Source organism: Suricata suricatta, chromosome 14 (assembly GCF_006229205.1).
Source record: "Suricata suricatta isolate VVHF042 chromosome 14, meerkat_22Aug2017_6uvM2_HiC, whole genome shotgun sequence".
Lineage (NCBI taxonomy): Eukaryota > Metazoa > Chordata > Mammalia > Carnivora > Herpestidae > Suricata > Suricata suricatta.
In genome coordinates this window covers 27,861,705-27,878,417 of record NC_043713.1, presented here as the reverse complement: position 1 = coordinate 27,878,417, position 16,713 = coordinate 27,861,705, and the positions used below count along the sequence as shown (strand labels likewise).

The 16,713-nt window shown below is 41.7% G+C and overlaps 1 protein-coding gene across 3 annotated transcripts in view; it reads left to right on the top strand.

Annotated features, from left to right (window-relative positions):
- The window catches only part of SETBP1 (SET binding protein 1), a 369,979-nt gene that overhangs the window by 266,227 nt on the left and 87,039 nt on the right, over window positions 1-16,713 (top strand). The gene's annotated exons all lie outside the window — the stretch shown is intronic.

The following is a 16,713-nucleotide window of genomic DNA, read 5'->3' as shown; positions in this document are numbered from 1 at the left end:
TATTACCATTATGGAGACAGAAATTAGAGACTTCATTTAGCAATAGCAATAGTTGCACACTCCATTTCCTCTTTCCTGCTTGGAAAATCATTCATTCTCCAACCCCCTTGGCCCAGCAGATGGATTCATTGTCCTGTTAACCCCCTTACAACACACCTAGAATTTAGAAGTCACATAGACTCTTTACCATTTTTCTCTATTTAACTCCTTCTGCTTTTCTTGTTTGTTTCAGAAGGCAGTGAATCTTTTGATCTGTTCTATAATTGGATACTATGTGCTAAATCTCCATTTATAAAAATGCTTGCCTGGACCAAATACCAGATAAGGAGTGGGAAGGTGCTATCCACAAACACCCAAAGCTGGAATAAGCCTGATGGCCCTTCACACGCACCTCTCTCCCACCAGGCATCACCATCTATAGTGTACTGACATGCTGCAGATTCCAGAAGAGCAAACCCGTCCAAGTTTGATAACACATAGTCAGAAGGATGCCACATGCTCTCAAAGCCAAGTTCTCCCTAGGTGGTAGAAGAGGTCTCTAGTGTGAATGTTCTCCCCATTCAGATGACTTAGAAATAATTTTTGCATATTTTGACCTAATATTATGACAAGAACTAAAGATATCTTGAGCCCTGATATCCAAGCTCCCATCTTATTTGGAGAAACAGTGAAAAGATTCAATTTACCTATGTTGTCTCTTCATCCAATGCCATTAACTAGTCAAGGTAGCCATCCTGAGTTTCCAGATGTCAAGTGCTTTCATTCCAGTGAATGGATCCTGAGAATAAATCCTTAGCTCTCCTCTCATATATCAGAATCTTGCCATGTAGGCAGGTAGATTCCCTTGAGCCTGGATAGCTCCACCTCTCCTTGTGGCTTCTGTCTTGCCCTTTGCCAGCTCCTCTTATCAGTGCCATGGGGCATTTTGGGAGGCAGTCTCGGTTGTCACTCATAGGCAGGAAATAGATGCCCAAGCCAAAAATAATACAAAACCTTCCTCTAAGCAGGCATCCAGATGAGGAAATTAACCACATTGACAAAATGTCATGAAAACTATACAAAAGACCATGTGTGGGGAATGTTTTCTACAAATAGAATAGAAGAAAGATGAGGACTCATGGGAGGAGAAAGTAAAGACCAGGAAAAAAAGAAAGAGTGAAAAATAAAAATATGATGAAGTGCAGTCTGTTTAATCTTAATCCAGGTTGAATTCTGGGTCATCCTGTGGGAGGAAATGAAAGATTAATTAGCTAATGACTGCTGTGTGGTTTAATAGGATTATGAGCACCTGGCCCAGTTTTGTCTCCTTTGCTATCCAGCTGAAAGACCTCTTCATCTTTTTCACTCTTTGTTTTCCCAAGTGGGACTATGGTAGGAAGAGTTCTGACCAGACCTGATAGTCTCAGAGTCCAGAAGTCTCAGATTTATACAATGCAGTTTGAATGCAAATACAGACACACATGCACATGCATGTGCACACACATTCAGATTGGACAGTCAGAAGCAAGTGCTCAAGTTTTTGGCCAGGTTGACCAATTAACTAGCTTGATGATCTCTCTGATCCATGTATTAAATTATGTGACTCACCCCATTCATCTTTGACTCCAGCCACTTCCTCTAGCCATTTGATCTCACTTTTCAAAAAAGGTGGAATTCTCCATACCTGCCCCCCCTCCAACAAATTAGATCATTCCTTCTGCTTAGAGCGCTCATGTAACCGATTGCTTGGGAACAGACAGAACATGTTTGCATTTATATTTAAACTCAGAAGCAAAAGAATCTTAACAATGTAGTATAAACACCTCATTTTGCTGATGAGCACACTAAGGCTTAAGAAGGTCAAGTGACTCACCCAGTGATACATATCTAATTGGTAGAAGAGCTCAAACCCAGAAACTTTACATCAGGGAGAGGGGAAGAGGGAAAGAGAAGGAGGGAGGGAGGGGGAGAGAGAGAGAGAAAGAGAGAGAGAAAGAGGGAGAGAGGGAGGGAGGGAGAGGGAGAGGGAGAATAAAAGAAAGGTGAGTTGTGGGAGAGATGTTAAGCTATATATGTTTCCTTTTTCTGTGAGCTGTTGTAAAAGGTAAGCATCTATTTGACAATAATTTGGTTTCCAGGCTGTCTCTGGGGACCCATGTTGGGTACTAGAAACAATCTTTGTGGGCTCTGATGGAAGTCATTTTTTTTCCTTCCCTGTCTTAACAATTGCACATACTTATTTTATTGGGCCTCCCAAGGTTCCTCCTAAGGTTTTCTCTTGGAAACCAGGAATTAATCAAATTAAATGTTGTGACCCATAACTTTCTGGCAATGAAAGAAAAACATCTTAGATTCCCAGCATCTCTTTTTCCACATTAAAATCAGAAATCAAGCCATTCTGCCTTTGGAGCAAGAAGTCCCCAGGCCATTTATCTTCCCACAGTTGGCAAACACTCCCCTGTCCTGTTGGAAGTTATTTATACCTTGTGGCTTTGGAGAATTATGCAGATTCAGGTGTGGGTGCAGAGAACTTAGTTTCAGCAGACTTGGCTTTGATACAACATGGAGCCTTTCTTGGCTAGAGAAGTCAATAAAGTAAGCTTGCCACAGACTGGCATGTCACTGGGCAGAGATGAGGATGGTGCCTTCAGAAGGACTATCCAGAAACCCATCTCTTTCTCTCTATAAATAAAAAGGTGATGAGACTGAGTACTTGCTAGCATTGTGGCATAGGCTGTGTCAGTATAACACTTAGTACAAATTGGCTGAATTTAAGGTGAGAAGGGTGATAAAGACAAGGGAAAATGTAAAAAGGATTTCTTCAGTGGCTGGTACACACACAACACACACACACACACACACACACACACACACAGTTTGTGGCAGTCCTGGGGGAGGAATTCAAGGATTAGTAACTGGGTGCTTTTGCCCTCAAAAAGATTACAATCCAGAAGTCTCCCCTGTTAATGCAGAGGAGGAAACCAGATAAAGGTGGTCTTATAAGGCAGATATAAGGGCCATCAAAAGCCACAGAGGAAGTGCTGGGGCTGCCCAAATGAGGCTGAGCCACCTCCATGTTTTCAGTGCAAATAGAGAAGTGGAATCAGAAATGCTTCTTTGCAGTAATTGCTATTCAAGATGGTCTTGAAGGATGGAAGAGGCTATTGGAGAGTGGAAATGGCAGGGGCTGAAGGGAGGTGGGGGTCAGGTGGGGAGGCAAGCGCAGTGTAGAAAGGAAGCTGTGTAAACAAAAGTATTTAGGTGGAAGTATCCGAGAGACATTTGAGAAATGGTGTTTACTCCAGTCTTATTGAGGATAGCATCTGCAGTTGGGGATCATGACAGACAAGGTCAGGAGAGACTGTTGTCCTCATGGGTTAGAAGGTTTTTTCTCTACACTGTGAGGCTTGTGCTTAATGAAGTAGGCAATGGGAAGTCATTTTTCAAATGGGCAAAAGTCATGAAGTGACCAAATTATACTTTGTCTTTCTTTCCTGAACGCTCTTTCCCCCCAGTCTGGGTTGAGCGAACTTGCTCTATCTTTGCACTCTCCATATGACATTGTAAGTATTCATGTCTTATTTGGGTTGTACCCACCACCCTGCCTTTCCTTCCCTACCCTAGCACCCACATTATAAGCAGCATAAAGACATCATTACTCAGGTGAATCATTATTAATTCATCTCTTTTCCTCTGTACCTAAAGTCAAAGATGATTCCAATATGTTAGCCACAGACAATTGGAAGAGTGGTAGAATATGAACAGAATTATGGAAATCAAAGAAAGAAACTGGTTGGAGTGCAAAGAAATGAGTTGTTAAGGCAGAAGTCAACAATGCCATTCAGAGGAAGAGAGAGAATTACAGAGGAAAAAGAGGGTGGAAGGGAGGACCCTGTGACTTACCTTAAAGAGAGAAGCAGAATAAGAGGGAATCAGGAAAGATGCAGAGAAGAAATGCTGGAAATGTTGGATGGAAACCAAGGAGTCAAAGAAGAATGCATTTAAGATGAATGAGTTGGCCCTTAGGACCAGAAGCTTCAGAGAGTTCATGAGAGATGAGAATTTGTATGCACATATTGGTGACCCTGAAGCAACAGAAATATTAAATATTATGTAATTAGTGTTTCACATGGTTAAGGCTTGGTGGGCCATGTGCCAAATGCAAGTGATAATGAGTTTAAGAGTCAAGTGGATGATGAGAATATGGGGGCTGCAGGTGCAGACAGTGAAACTTTGCTGTGGTTCTAGCCATGCTCCAGGTTCTAAGGAGATTTTATTTCTTGTCAGCCTTTGATGGGAGGTGATGCACCCAATCTTAGTATGTCTTGAGCCTAATGTCCCCAGTTCTGGGAGCATAAAAACAATGTGAGGACCTTTTCTGCCATGTCATTCTGCCTTCCTGTGAGTCCATGTATGGAAAATATAAAGGTTATAGTATTTGAAAAGAGGTAAGAGTCAGGGCCAGCTACCCCTTCCCTGCCCCACAGACACTCGGGCACTTAATTTTTGTTCATGGTAATATCTATTCGAAAATTCCTCTCTGTGGTACCATGGGGTGTTGTCTGTGCTCCTGAGAACATATGGAAGATCAGTCCTGGCTATCACAAGTTCTGATAAATGCATCTTTTATTGAACATTTACTATGTGCAAATTATTATAGACTAAAGCCCAATCACTGCTCTTCCAGAGGTCTTCACTATTTTGTAGAATGAAATATATATGCTGGTTCATAAAGAGCCTATATTCTCAAAAATGACTGGGAGCTCTTTCCTTACTTAATATATAACACAGTGCTAGGGACAGTTAGACCAGAAGAAAAGAAAAAGCAAAGAAGGGCTCCTTCCTCAAGTTCTTTATACTATACTGAAGGGAGGCTAATAAGTTAGCGTACATAAAACAACCAGGGAATAAATGCAGACCAGATTTAATCCATGCTCAGTGGCCAACAGTGGGGGCCACAGCGATCCAGGATTAGGAAAGATAATAGTATTCATAAGACAAAATCCTAGAGCCGCACCTTGGAGAGAGGAAGCACAGTGGAGGGGTGGCCACATGCAGGTAAAGATGTGCACTTGGGCGTATGTCGGGGGTACAGGAAGGTACCTTGCTGATTGAAGTCTGAAGTTGGGTGGGAAATGCTTTTAAGAGGCAAAGCTGCCATGCAGAGAATGTGAAACTGCATCCCGGAGGACGCACTGAGGAGGGCACGCTGACGTTAAAGGGCACGAAGGGTTTTGAGCTTGGTGCCAGGCGCCAGGTGAAATGATGCAGTACAGGAAGCATGTGTGTCCTCAAAGACTTTGTAAAGTGATCAGAAGACAACAGATGAACATATACACATATGCAAAGCAATTAAACACAATAGTGAGAGTCCCTACATTTAATGACTAGAAATAAAAACCCATTCTATAGGAAGAAAGGACCCATTAAATAACTTTCAGCGTAATAATCTACATGTAGTAAAAGCAAGTTGATTTTGATGTTTGCCCCATTACATCAGGATTCAGAGTAAGTCAGAGGTATTAAGAAGGGACCAGTAGGGTACAGCGAGCACATCTTTCAGGCAGCCTCTGCGGTGATGATCACACTCTTACGTGAAGGGGTTGGGGAGCCTGGGAAGGTGGGTAGTAAGTCCATGTGGAGATGGGGCTCCCCTCATTGATGGAGGATCTAAGGACACACGGAGATGAAAAGCTTTCCCTGAGGCTGCATCCTCATCATCCTTACATCTGAACAGGGTGCTATGCTCTTCAAAGTGCATTTCCTTACTTTTATTTGATCTCTAGAATCTACTGAGGTTTGCAGATAGATGTTGCTCTCTCACTTGAAAGGCAAGGAAATCCAAACCCAGAGGGTTAAAAGTCATTGTCCAAAGTCCCCGAACCACTTTTGCACAGAAAAAGTGCTGGCTCCCAGGTTTCCCGATTTTTCTCATCAACTCCCTTTTTCCACCAAATTTTCTAGGTCTTTGACAAGGTCAATAATATGACTCAGCTTCTAAGTTATCCTTAAAGAACCCTTGCCAGTGGGTTAAATGGTAGAGCCCAGAATAAAGCACTAGCAATTTGGTGTTGGCTAAAATTAGTTTTTTATATAGAAGAGCTCTTTGGAGCCAGGGTCAGCCAGGCACAAGGTGTAAGACTGATTCTGTGTGCACAGCTTGGGGAATAGATTCCCCAAATAGACCATAAATACCCTTAAAATCACGAAGGAGGGTTTTGTGATTATTCACTCAATTACAAAAAACTAAAATTAATACTAAAACTTTGTTGTTTTAAAGAAAAGTGTTACACAATTTTAGGGACTTTATACATCTCCTAGTAAACACACAGAAACTTTCATCTTGAGAGTGACATATGCTAAAAATGAAAACAGAGTGGGACAAGTCGCTAAGGAAATCATGGGTTTGGGCTGTAGTTCAAAAGTTTGGCAAATTTTTAAGATAGGAGACGAATCATCCCCTTTCGAATGTCCATGAGAACTTGGGGTGTGGGCTAAAAGAACCATTGTTCTAACCAATTTGTCATGTCTTATATTCCAAGCAAGACCAGGAGGCCAGAAGGGTTCTCATATAGGATATACTTTTTGTAATGTTAGTTATGTTTTTTACTTAACTTATTTACTCTAATTACACCATTAAAAAGGTATCAAGTGGCTAACATGTATAAGACATAATACTGGGCAATGTTATGACTGTAAGAATGTAGGGGACACCTCATCATCCTTCAATGGAGGTGTCATAGTCCTAGAATTCTGGGTTGGTATGTCTCCTACAAAACAACAAACCCCTTTAATGCTACATGTTATTTTTCTGTCTGAGGCCCCAACAACAACAGTGATGAAAATGGATTCCCCACCTATAGCATAAAGTGAATGAGCATTTGGAAAAATGTTTATTTTGTCTTTTATTAACTAAAAACAAATACCTATTAGTGTAGAAAATTTGGAAAATTTAGGAAACCATGTATGAAAAAAGAAGACACTTATAATCCCACCAAATAAGCATTATGATAATGTAAATGCACAAGTCCCCAGCTAGTGGTAACTGTGACCTTGCTTCCTTTCCTTTCTGCCCCCCCTTTCCATCCCTCCCCAAGAGAAGCTAGAGAAAACCAACCCATGTTACCCTCCCCCGGCATCCCTCCTTTTTTTCCACTGTTCCCCACCACCACTTTGATTGCCTGATCTTTTCGGCTTTCTCTCCAGTACCTTCCCAGAATTGATCATGATAACTGTTCCTTTTACATTCTGTCATTGTTCAAAGACTATATATTTAAAAAAAATAATAAATGCAGCAGCAATTGAGTATGAAAACCATCCAGATTTCCACACTATCCTATTTAAGATCTCCACAAGAATCCAAGTGCCAGGACAACAACCAGGAAGGGGACACATTAGTCATGGCTGAAGATGCTTGCCAAAATGTTTTCCCAAGAATCTCTGAGTGTTGAGTGTTTCTTCTCAGATTGGAATCTGACAAGGGGGAGGGATGTAGTAACTTTTCCAGAGCTTGAGATCCACACCACCACACCACACCGGGGACTGCTACTAGTCAGGGTGGGTTACAAATACCACCCCCACTTTACACACAGACCCACACAGAACAAGTCCAACTAGAGCTGCTCTTATTGGTCAGTGTTGCTGTCACTTATACTGAGAGCATTTAATGGGTAGGAGCCAGCAATTAATTATAGGTTTAGGACACAAAGGACTACCTTTGAAGAGCTTTTCTCATTGACTTTTCCTCCATTATTTTTCTAGTTCCAGTTGATAATATAATATATATAATATAATATAATATAATATAATATAATATAGGAAACTGTCCCAATGGTCTTAGAGAGGAGAATTTTGTTTCTGGGTTTCTTTCTCACCTTTTACCAGTGAGAACTCTAAGCCATTACTCCTTCCAGGAAGTCCACCAGCACAGCACATCTGTGCAGGTGCACAGGGAAGTCACTCGGATCCCAGAAATACTTCCCTCATGTGGGCTGGCTTTCCACTGGTCCAGAGTTGCACCATCTTGGTCCCTAGCACTGTTCTTCTACTTCATTTTTCATTTTGATGATCCTTTGGACAATAATGAACTCAGAACAAAACTCTAATTGCATCTATCTTCCCCTTACGGCTCTAAGTAAATATATTAATTATTGAAGTAGAAAAAGAAGAAAGGAGGAGTCCCTCACAACATATCTGGAAAGGCAACCATAGATAAATGAATAATTGATGCCAGATATAGAAATTTAAAATCCTGCATGAAATCCAAAATTCTTTATCTGGCTTAAAAGAGCCTCTATTATCTTCCTTCACAGCCTCACCTTGTCTCCTGATCATTTTCAGCTTATTCCCTTGCTGTGAGTTCTGCTAAATCTCCTCCTTATCCTACAGAAAATACCATAATTAGCCCTTCATCTTAGTCTCCAACCACCACATTGCCTCCTCCCACAGAACATCCTCTTCTTTTCCCTCTGGCTTCTGATCTTACCTAGTCATTTTCTTAGCCATTCTGGCATCTCCTTCTTCTCTAATATAAGTCTTCAGTTTCACTTCACTTATTTATAGATGTCTTTGTATGTTTACCTTTATTTTAGGTAAGGATGTCTTGACTCAAATAAAATTTGAGTTGGGGGGCAGGGATCAGGATCATGCCATACTCTCTGTTTGTAGACTATACAACATAAGATGGTACTGAGCATAGATCTTACTAAGGGACCAATTGGTCAGCTTGATCTTGCAGACCACCACAGGTTCCTGGCACATGCTTTGAGGAGCATCCGCTTAAGAATAAATTCAGCAGCTTCTAAGGCAGCCTAGTAGAGCCAAAAAAAAAAAAAAAAAGGAAACAACTCTCAGGAGTTCAAGGCTCTCAGATGTAGATTTGGATGCTAAATCCCCCACTTACTGGTAGTGTGACCTTGGGCAACTTAGTGTTTTTGATCTTCCTTTTCCTCATCTGAAAAATGAGGCTATTAATACCTACCTGGCAGAGTTTTTTGAGAGCCAAATAAAAGCGGGATATACACAGGAGCATCCAGCACACACCTTACTACATGATTGTTAATAATGTTCATTTCCTTTCTCTTCCACTTTGGATAATATATTCAAGCACAGAAAATACAAGCCAGCAGATTGCTATAGAAGTCTTCTTTAAACAGCAGGCTTTCCCTCCCAATTATGCTCTTACTGGGATCAGTTAAATCCCTCTCTGAACACACATACACACAGAGGGGCAGACATCCGCTGGACCACAGTTATATTTGATGACAAAGATAAGGTGTCAGGATTATACAGTTATGGTGAATAAGTAACAAAATACACATTGCACCCAAAGTTCTCTTGAAAGAGGTGGCAATTTCAATCCTCTGGCATTTGGTCTGTCACAGCACGAGTTTGTTAGCACCATTCAGTAGCACCTGTTTTGTAGACCAATTTATCTACTAACCCCAGACATAAGAATGCAATGAGAGAGAGATTTGTATTCGTCTTCTATTGTTGCTGTAACAATTTATCACAAATTGAGCAGTTCAAAACAACACAGATTTATTATTTCACAGTTTCTGTAGGCTCTTGGTCCAGGGGGCTCAGCTGGGTCCTCTGCTTAAAGTCTCACTGGGCTGAAATCAAGGTGTGGGCAGGCTCTGCTCCTACTGAAGTAGGATCGGCTTCCACCTCATTCAGGTTACTGATCCATTCTGTTTCTTGTGCTTTTAAGACTATGGCCCCAGCTCACTGTTTTAGGGCCTGGTCTTTGCTTCTAGAAGCTACCCCCATCCCTGAGGCTTTCTATGTGGTTTGTCCATCAGCAGAGGGTCTAAGCTCTCTGACCATCCCTAGTCCCATACCCCTCTGACCTCCAGACATGCCTCTCCCCTCATGCCCTCCTGCCTTTCCCTAAACACAGGCACCGCATGCTTCCATCCCTCTGACTTCACATGCTCTTTCTCTCTCCCAGGATACCCTTCAGATGGGAGGATACTAACATTTGCTTCATGACTGGCTACCTGTGTTCTTTGTAGATTTCTCCTTGTGATCTGATAAAGGTCTACCTCATGGATATATTTGGAAACACTATTTTTATAGTCCATTATCAAACCTCACATTGCTAAAGTGAATGGTAAAGAACTCAGAAGGGAGACTGTTCATTTTTAGTCTGGAGTAGCACATGCAATGCTTCATGTAAGAGGAGTTGTCATATTGGGGCCTGGAAGAATTGGTTGGATTTAGATAGATGGCGAATAGAGAGGAATGGCTTAGGGGGAGATATGAATATATATGCAGGATTCTTCGAAAAAAATGTTGCATTCAGTCATTACATATATATTTTAAAAGTTTTGAGAATATAAGAATGAATAAGATAAGGCTCCTGTATTTGTTTGTTTCTTTGTTTAATTTGAGAGAGAAGTAGAACATGTGAGCAGGGGAAAGGGGCAGAAGGAGAGAGAGAGAGAGAGAAAGAGAGAGAGAGAGAGAGAGAGAGAGAGAGAGAGAGAGAGAGAGAATCCCAAGCAGGCTCCATGCTCAGTGTAGAGCCTGATACAAGGCTGGATCCCACAATCCTGGGATCATGACCTTAGCTGAAATCATGAGTCAATGGACTGAGCCACCCAGGCACCTGAAGGCTCCTATATTTGTAAAGTTTATAGTCAACTGGTTGATGTGGCAGAGAAAAAAAAGAAATAAAATAATTAAAGAACAATGTGATGCATTTAGAGAGAATTAACATGACCAATGGGGCACGATCAGCTTGACTTGATCGGTGAGGCCTTGCGGAGGGCTAGGGAAGAGGCCTGCCTGGGTAGGTGTGGTCTTATCAGAGAGCTTCTTGTCTCGTGCTAGTTTTCAATTAGGTGCCACCAGCGAGAGGGGACATCCAGGATCAAAGAAATGGCATGGTGATCACTGTGCCTTCTGCAGATTAGTCTGGCCATGATATGACTGACCTTGATCATTTACGTTGTTCCAGGCCATCTTGCAATTCTGTGATATGTCTGAATAGCTTAACAAACCCTTTCTTCATAAGCAAGCAACAGTGGCTCTCCCGCTAATCCCCGCCTGAACAATTGAGTTATAATGACTTGCTCTTTGAGGGTGCCCTGGTGGGCTAACCAGCAACCAAAACCTCAGTTTGTAATCCAGGCATAGCTTGCCCACCAGGAGGAGGTGGCTCAGAATGTGGATTAAATGAAATGATTTCTCACTCTTAATTTCTTTTCGCAGCTCAGAATCTGTGTTTTATTCCATATGAAAAGGAAAATAACTCTCTTACTTGGATTTCTTGCTGACATTTCTCTTTGGCGGAGGTCAGGAGTGTGTGTGTGTGTGTGTGTGTGTGTGTGTGTGTGATGGAAGAGGTGTTCTGAATGCTTACTGTTCCTCATAGTACAGCTCTGTGGCATTTTCATAAAATACCAACCACCAAAATTCTAGTAATCACAAAAACGTGTGCTTTCTTCTTCTATCCACTAAAATTCTTTCTCTCGTTAAAAAAAAAGAAAGTTCAGAAATTAAATTAGAAAGCTAAACTTGATATCTTTAAATTCTTTTGGTTTCAAGAAAAAAAAGCTACAGTTTTTCTGAGTTCCCTTCAGCTAAATGTTACTCCTGAATGGGGAAAATTGTACAAAAAGTCTGAAGATTTGAGACTCTGACATGAGGAGAAGATTTGTATTTCCTTGCCATTAAATGAGAAGAAGAAGAAACCCTCAGTTATGTCTAATCTTTAGGAACGCAGGGACCTGTCCAACCCACAAACTGTTGGCAGTATCAGAATGCTACACACACAGAATGTTCTTTTAAGCTTTTCCCCCCTCCCAAACCTTTCCTGTGAAGTTATAAATCTCAGCATGTAGAGGCTCTTTTATTCAAATAAAGTATGGAGTTTAGTTGGGCCCCTTGGCGTCATTTCTGCTAGCTACCTACTGGAGAGATGGTCCCAAGAAAAGCAGGCGTACTTAGCTGGTTTGACTTTACTTGTGAAATCCCATTTGTCCCTCCTACACCAAGTCCCTACTTTGGGAAGCTGTGATTTAATAGCTCCGCGCCCAAATAGGAAGTCTTACCCAACCCCTCATAACATCCTCCCGATTGTTTAGAAAATGAAATTGCTGTGAAGGTAACCCCATTGCCACCTTGCACCTCCTCACCTTCTGTTTACAGCTGGCCTCCCCATTCTGCCTACACAACGCTCTCTTCCACATCAGTGCAGCAGGCAGATGTGTGTGGCCTCTGGGGTAGCTGGGGGAATCCCAAATAACGTCCATTCGGGTTCAAATAGGCAAGCAGATGCCCTGAATCTGCTGCTGCATTGAGTCAGAGAATCCTAATTCTCCACATCTGGATATTTCGCACCTTGGAATAGTGACTTAGAGTTTGCAAAGTACATTTGTGCCCTTTCTCTCCTTGGATGTCGCATATGGATGCTAAGAACTCATAATAGGTCCTTAGGGAACAGGCCCAGTGGATTTGCTTGGGAACTCAGGCTAAAAGGTGACAGACATCTTTTGATTTAGAGCAGTGAGCTGTCACTGGAAGGAACTGGGAAAAGAAAAGCTCACCAAAGAGAGAATTCTGCCTCTGATTTCTCAAGTTCAAACAGGGATAATAGTAGATTCCACCTCATAGGATATGTCTACTTATAAAGTTGTAGCATAGTGTCTGACGCATAGAAAAAAAATGCAATAAATATTGGTGGTTATAATTATTGTTACTATTAAGCATGTATTATGCACTTATAGAATGTATACAGTGATTCCAATCATAAATTATATACTGTTGCTATTATTAAGCATCTACTTTGTGTCAAAGACGCTTAATATGCAAAGACCTTTATGACCCAGTCACTGCTCTTCAGGGGTCTCTATTCTGAGAGAGAGATGCACATAGAGACAGACAAGAGCATTGGGATATTTTTGGTGCTGAGATAGTTTGCACCCAGGGTTCAGTGGGGGCAAATGAAGACAGTCATCGGTACTCCCTGGAGGGCAGAAAGGGTGGCATTTGAATGAAGCTTTGAGGGTCTGGTGGCTGGAGAGAGAGGACGAGCAGATCCAAGCATTGGCAGCAGTGAGAATAAAGACTATCCAGCCTGCCTTGTCAGGGGCAGGAGGATGCTGGGGTGGGAGGTGAGGGAAGACCAGGGGTGATCTGAGAGGCAGACAAAGAGGAGGGGCTGCCCCACCAGCCAGAGGGCTTGGGACTGTTGACCCTGCACTTTGGGATACCACCAAAGGTTTTAAGCTGGCAGGCAGTGGAGGGTGAGGTGATTGATATTCTCAGAGTTGTACTTTAGAACAGGCTTTTCAAACTATCTGTGGTCAAGGACTACAGGATTCCAGAAGTGTAGAGAGAGGGAAGAAGAAAGAGGTGTCTAGATTTCTTCACCTTGCATACTCTGGTGTTTTCACTACATAAAAGGCTCTAAGGTTTTAAAATAAGGCCCAGAGAGAATCTCCACTGATTTGGATCTGGTACACTGCTCCTAGTGACTGATGTGACCTCATGAGTCCAGCCACGGTGAGGTGATTTGATCTACCAAAGCCTGGTTAAACAAAACCCAACCAAACAACAAATAAACAGAAGAAGAGAAAGGTGTAGTACCTGATCTTTTTAAAATAAAGTAAAATTAAAAATAAAAACCATCACAAGTAAGAGCAAGATGAGTCAAGAGTAGATCAGTTTCATCTAAATAACACAGACTTCTCATAAATTTCATTTTCCATTTAAATATAAACTATGCTACATGGAGAAAAAAGAAAAGCAGTAAAACAAAGATACCTAAGTAAAAATACTAAATTAACCTGTGAGTGACTCTCCTTAAAAATTACATTACTATCTTTTTGCCCCTCATGAACACACATACCTCACAAATGCACTTGTGGAAATCTGATTTGACCCATACCTGTTTCTTGACTTCAGTGTTTGTAGATCTGTTATCAGTGTCATAGGTGTATCAGAATCAGTAAAGGGTACATAAATAGGATTGGAAGTCTTCAGATCCAAAGAAAGAAGTTCTCTTCCTTTCAAATATTAGAATTTCTCTGAGCCTGAGAGACCTCCTATACTAAAAAAGAAATCTATCATTAAGAACCTGTCACCACTTCATCTGTGGGTACTATTCATTTACCATTTACCATAGAGATGGATTTTAGATTCAGTTCTACTATCTTGCCAATTCATTGCCTTGCACAAAAATAAATTCACCTTTAAATACCATTGACAGTTTTTCCTCATGTTAGCTATCCAATCATTTGACAAATGCATTAACTATTTATTAAGTTACTAAAGTTTGCATGTGGAATATGTGCTTGAGACTGCTTGATATCCTAAAACTAGTTCTTGGCATTGACCTCCAGAAATAACCATAAGTACTATGTAAAAAAAAAAAAAGGGTTGATTATCGAATACGTTTATTAAATATCAAAATAGACAAAAGTATATAATTCTCTACAACATAACATCTCATCACTTTTAACATACTTATGGGCAATATGAATCCTTCCATAGAGGAAAAGTCATTTTTTCCCAATGTATCTGATAATACAATTCCTATTTTTCCAAATGCACCTACTCATATATTCTGCAGAAACAGTTTGGAATATACTAATCTAGTTTAATCCCCTAAAATTAAAAATGGCAGAATCAAGCCTCAGAGGGTCAAGTGTCCTGGCTGAGATCAAGCAGTAGTGAGCAAGTTAGGACTGGAACACAGGTCTACTGATGCCACGCCTGAGTTTTTTACACTTTCCTGCTACCTTGAGGAATTATTCACGCAAGTTCCTGCTGCCACCTTCAGTAGACTGGGTGTGCATACCAGTCAGAAGCGGCACCAGCTTTAACGAGCATGTGTATGTATGTATATTCACATATACATATGTGCTCCTGGGGGCATCGAGGCTCCTTTCACACAGGCCTAGGAAGTGCACTGGAGCAGGAAGCAGGTGTAGGCAACAGCAGACCACAGCCACAGTGGGTCGGGAGGTCCCTTGTTTGCAGTCTGCATTAACCTTGGGTTGTTGCAAAGGCCAAAGCTTGGCTCGCATTTGAGATCTGAAGCTCTGACATTCAAGAAGCTCCAAAGCAAATGAACCTGAGTGAGTAAATAATTTAACCACACACACAAAAAAGCCAGTATTGAAAAAAATGTTAGTGATCTGATGTAAACTCCAGAAAGGCGGACTGCAGAGAAGTCATCTGGCCTTTACCTGCCCCCCCTGCCTCCCCATGCCTCATCTGGGCACCAGAATGCATCTAGAAGAACACTAGTGAGCCATCACATGTGCGTGGACTAGGATGTGAGAGGGGTACACGTCCTCGGGGCTAAAGTGTACTGTTCAAGATAAGTGGGGCAGTGACCCACCATCATTATGATTAGTGGGTATCAGGGGCCCAGCTCTGTCACTCACCCGCTGAGTGGTCTGGGCGATTGCACACTCCTCTGTAGTTCATGTCCTGTCTGTCTCCTTCATCTGCAATATGTGGAGGATGCTATCCTGCATCAGAGATGTGCTGTGAGAGTTAAGGGAGTGACCTTATGTAAGATGCTTAAAACAGAGCCTACCACATAGCAAGTGCCCAGAAAGTACTTCTGTATATGTTGCTGTTTTATTCTGGGACTCATGGGCCCTGAGGTTAAAATAGAAAATATGGCGTTTGGATTTGGACATATCTACAACCTCCTTTTACAGAATTGACTCCCAGCTCTGTAACTTAACTACCTCTGAGACCTACCATAAAACTTAACTTTGCCAAGTCTCAGTTTTCTTATCTGTAAAATGAGGGGAAATAGTGTCTATGCAAGGACTTCCTGTCAGGATTAAAAGGGCTGATGTGTATACAGAGTGAATGAGGGTTTCTAATCTGTAGTAAATCATTACTACAGGCAGTTGTTACTATCTCTGAGGCTTCTCCAACCTCAAACCCTGAAATGATTCCTTCACCTTCACTGCGGGGGCCAACTCAGGGCATTGAAAGTGTCCTGTACTCATCAAATGAAATGGTTCTAAAAGTATTCCTTCAAGGAGGTACTAGAAAAGAAAAGAAGGTTCCATGTCACATGTTCTTTCTGATCCCAGGTAGAAAGAGCCCACAGAAATATCTCTTGGACATGTTCTGGTCTATTTTGGTTGGATATAGGAAAAGAAATAGAGGAAGTGTATGTACATGGCTGATACTCTGGGGAAAGAGAAAGGGAAGGAAAAAAAGGAGCAAAGAAGGGAGGGACAGCAGATAAGCTTAATCTAAGTTTGGTTAGAAACTCTGGCCAGTGCTCAATCAGGAATGAGCACCAGCCAGAAAAACTGGCTGCAGCTGGCAAATGTCCCAAATTGTTCTGTAGAAGGAGGCCCCACAAGTGGGGAAATGCTGCTTGATAGATGAATTGGATTGTGAATAAAATGCTGCCTTCCAGGCACCAGCCTTTGAATTTCCCTGATATGTTGATTTAATTCAGGTCCTTGATGTTTCCTGAACATTGACTTTTTAACTTTAATTGTCTTCTGATTTATTAGTAGATAGCTGTGCTTTTTTACGTCTCCCTCATAGAAGTTTCAACCTGGCTTCCCAGAAAGATCCTGTAACCTGGGGCACATATTATGGCCGCCAAGCTCAATTCACAGGGGCTAATTGTGCCCGAAAACACTAGAGTTCCTGAAGCTTCAGCCCAGTGGCTGCCCAGCTAAAAGGAGGCTGTCCCAGGGAGCTTCATATTCCCACTGCAAACAAAAAGTGTTGGTGAGC